Genomic DNA, 4697 nt, shown 5'->3' with positions numbered 1-4697 from the left:
TTTTTTTTGATTCCACACTATGCTTTAAAGACCAATAGATGTTGCCGATGGTAAAACCAAAAATCAAACCAGTTGCCATTGAGTCGATTCTGACTCCTGCTGACCCCATGTGTTTCAGAGTAGAACTGTGGTTCACAGGGTTTTCAGTGGCTGATTTCCAGGCCTTTCTTCCGAGGTGCCTCTGGGTGGATTCAAACAGCCAACCATTCGGTTAGTCACTGAGCACATAGTTGCTGACCAAACAACAACGAAAACCAAACCCATTGCCATCGAGTTAATTCCGACTCACAGCAACCCTATAGGACAGAATAGAACTGTCCCATAGAGTTTCCAAGGAGCTGCTGGTGGATTCAAACTGCCGACCTTTTGGTTAGCAGCCAAGCTCTTAACTACTGCACCACCAGGGCTCCTAGTCGCTGACAGTACTCCTAATTTATTCCTCTGTCCAAACTACAGTCTTCTATCAGATGCATCCACTTCATTTTACTCACCCACTACCCAGGTTAAAGCCGAAGAAGCTTCCCACTTCCCCCATCCACAAACAATGCTGCGATAGATCCCTTGATCCTTATTCCCTGGTGCTGATGTTCTTTGGGAATCTATTCCAGGGAGTGAGATTTATGGGTCCTGGAACGTATGCAAGGGGCCCTGGTGGCACAATGGTTAACCACTCGGCTGCTAACAGCAAGGTTGGCAGTTTGAACCCACCAGCTGCTCTGCTGGAGAAGAATGTGGCAGTCTGCTTCCATAAAGATTTACAGCCTTGGAAACCCTGTGGGGCAGTTCTACTCTGTCCTATAGGGTTGCTATGAGTTGGCATCGACTTGACTGCAATGTGTTTGGTTTTTTTTTTTTTTTGGTTGGGATGTATGCAACCTAATTTCACTAAGTGCTGCCATATTGCTCTCACAATGGCTGCCCCAGTTGAATGCACATTAAAAGATAAACTTTGTTCATATTTACCAGGTTGGTTTCTAGAATAATAACAATGTCCACTGCCATTTATTGAACGTCTGTTGTTGTGTGCCGTCGAGTTGATTCCAACTCATGGAGATCCTATAGGACAGAGTAGAACTGCCGCATAGGGTTTACTAGGCTTTAATCTTTACGGGAGCAGAGCGCCAGGTCTTTTCTCCCGTGGAATGGCTGGTGGATTTGAACCACTGACCTTTCAGTTAACAGCCAACCGCTTAACCATTGCACCACCAAGGTTCCTTACTGAACATCTACTATCTGCAAAGCTCTATGCTGGTTAATTTACATGCATTGTCCAAAAGGCTCACATCTTTGCCCACAGGTGTCAACATCCCTGGAGCAGGTGAGGATAATGAGGCTCAGGAAGGATGAGGGATGAGCTACTCACCCAGGGGTCCACAGCTATCCTGGGGCAGAGGCGCGGTTTCAGCTGGCGTCAGGCATGGATGCTTAGTCAATGTGATCTGAAAGACATGGATTTGCAAATGTACTAGATTAGCTTTACCAAAACAGCGTGACTAGCTGTGATGGGGAGGCACTGGTAGAGAACTAGCCTCAAGGTGATTGAGTAGCCCTTTGGAGATTTTTATCCTCCACAGTGGGGTGCTCAGAGGGGCATGGGGATTTCTCTACTCAACTAGAGCTAAGAATGAGATCTATGCATTATTCCCACAGAAGAACGATAAAAACAAAAACTTTCCAACTGGTCTTAGTATGCAAGGGCTCATTAGACTCTTCTCTGGAGATCTCTTTATTTTATAAAGATAATATTTTTGTGCAATTTTTTCCCTCAGGCCTCTGCAGTATAAATCTAAAGGTTTAATGGTACATGTTGGAATAGCCAAAGCTTTCAAAATGGCCTAGAAATCATAGATTCCACTTGAAAATTCATTAGTTTAATGAAAACCTTTTATGGCTGCAAATACAGACCAGGCACACTCCCCAGGCTTTAGCTGCCGACAATCTAATGAGAGAAAGGCATCAGTAGATAATTTGGGGACTGAATAAGTTCTGTACAGAAGGGACAGTTAGGGGCAGTGGTAGAACTCTCACCTTCCATGTGGAAGACCCAGATTCAATTCCTGGACAACGCACCTCATTACGCAGCCACCACTCGTCTGTCAGTGGAGGTTTGTATGTTGCTGTGATGCAGAACAGGTTTCAGCAGAGCGTCCAGACTAAGGCAGACTAGGAAGAAAAGCCTGGTGAACTACTTCTGAAAATCTGCCAGTGAAAACCCTATGGATCACAACAGTCTGATCTACAACCGATCGTGGGGATGGCGCAAGATTGGGCAGCGTTTCGTTCCGTTGTGTACAGAGTTGCCATGAGTCAGGGGCCAACTCCAGAACAGGTAACAAGCTCCAAACCAGCACATAGTGAGTTTCTCGGGGGAATAGGATAGAAACAGATGCTCAGTTGGGAATGCAGCCCCTCTTGATGTCACCTGTGGGTGACATCAATTCCACATACCTAACCAAGAGTGCAGGTACCAACAGCCCGCCCTGCCCTGCCCTGAAACTAGCCTCTGTCCCACCCCTTCAATCAGTGGAGAACTTCATGACACAGAGCCTGTGGGGCCAGAGGAGGCTGGCCTGGCAGGCAGAGTGGCTCCGTTCAGACCAGGAGCAGCAGTGGGGCAGGTCATCAGAGCACACGAGTTAAGGGAGGATGGTTAATGCTTCATGCTGCAGGTGGCTGGAGCTTTGTTAGGTTCCCCTAAATTTCTAAACCTGTCCTCCTTGATCATTTGCTCAGAGAATAACATTACAGGTGTTGGGGGAGCTCATTTTGTAACATTAATCAGAGTGGATTAAAACTCTGCTTTCTTCTGATCTGTCCTGCATGAGTTGCTTGGAAAATCAAAGGGAGTCACTTTTCAGACAGAAAGACGACACCCACTGCTTTGAAATACTGCGTTCAGCCAAAAGGTGATTAGTGTGATCCCATTTGTTACTTTACAGTGATAACGTTTCAGCGGTTCATCTCCTGGCTTCTCCTTTTCTGGCAGGCATTTTCCTTGAAGCAGGGTAAGAGCCCCATTAAGCATCTCTTGAATTCCTGCAATGTATACTTGTTTATGGGGAGTCCCTGGGCGGTGCAAATGGTTAACATGCTACTACTAACTGAAAGTTTGGTGGTTCAAGAACATCCAGAGGTAGTTCGGAAGAAAGGCCTGGTGATCTACTTCCAAAAAATCGGCCATTGAAAACCCCATAGGGCACAGTTCTACTGTGACACACATGGGGTCACCATGAGTCAGAATCAACTCACAGCAACTGGTTTTTTCATATTCATTTATGCAGTTTGCAAGAGCCCACAGCACCATGCCTGGCACCTCCACTACCTGTCCTGGCAACTGAACGTTTTCCTTGATTTCAGTTTAACAAGCATTTTCCTCTTGCTCCTCCTACTCCTCCTCAAAAAGACAGAGAGAGAAGTGACTAGAATGTAATGAACCTCTCAAATCTGTTTCTAATTATCTTCTGTAACTTAGCAACATGCTTGATGTGAGAAGAAAAGAGTGTAACAACTTAAATTCATTGGTAAGATGTGGGTGGACTAGGGGAACGGGTGCCCAGGGTGCAATGAAAGGAGACAGTTGCTGAGTGGGAAAAGAGTCTCATCTGTGCATGAATTCAGCTTCTTTTAAGAAGACGGAAGGAGGAGTAGCTGGGCCCCTGAGTGCTAGAGACGTTGCTCGCAGCGATACTGTTAAGATGGGGGGAGGAGTTCCGGCAAAATGGCACTCTAGGGAGAAGCACCAGACCATCCCTCCACAGCAAAGATCTGAAAAACTAAGCCGAACAGAGAATACAACAATCCTGAAACCCTAAAACATCAAATGAAGAGATAAAGAACTCAGCCAAGCACCAAATGGAGTGAGAAAACTGACAGAGAATAGACAGTGAGGAGAGATTCATGCAGAGGTCCCCTACCAGCTAACACAGCATGGATCTGCCATCTTGGACTCCTATCAGAGACCAGCAAACGGGGTATGAGAAAGCAGTCTCACGGAGCTTCCAGCGGGTGACAAAACAACCAGTAATTGGCAATATACACTTTTACACATAACAATCTCCCCACTGCATCCTGCCTACCTGCACTGTGCACTTGACTTCACACCACCAAGTAGCATGGGCACGGCCTGCTGGAACCTGCCCTGCACTGATTACTGACCCGCCCTGGTGGCTGTAGTAAGTCCCACAAACAACTCGTCCCAGTAACTCCTCTTCAGCTAGACCTGCCCTGTTGTACCATATCTGACTCACCCTGCCAGTTGGAGAAGGAGGCAAAAAGTATTGAGCGCACAGATGAGCAAACAACAAAGAACACACAGTCTGCCTGCTCAGACATAGTACACCCACTCTGGTGGCTGTACTAAGTCCCACAAACAACCTGTAACAAGAAAAATAACTACTCAATGCCCCAAAGACAGCAGACAATAACAAAACATTTACAAAAACAGGACAGGATGGTTCCAGTACGTGTCCAAAATAAAACACCAGATGACTCTCCTCTGGAAGAAAATGCACTAGAACTACCTGATAGGGAATTCAAATCTCTAATACTCAGAATTCTCCAAAAACTGAGGCAAAAAGCTGACAAACACGAGGAAAAAATAGACAAATTCATGGAAAATATGGACAAAAAATTGGAACAATTCAGGAAAATAATGCAGGAACAAAATGCCAAAATAAATTCACAACTAGAAATTATAC

The sequence above is a fragment of the Trichechus manatus genome, unplaced genomic scaffold (assembly GCF_000243295.1).
Source record: "Trichechus manatus latirostris isolate Lorelei unplaced genomic scaffold, TriManLat1.0 scaffold00168, whole genome shotgun sequence".
Classification (NCBI taxonomy): Eukaryota; Metazoa; Chordata; class Mammalia; order Sirenia; family Trichechidae; genus Trichechus; species Trichechus manatus.
This window is presented reverse-complemented; position numbering follows the sequence as displayed.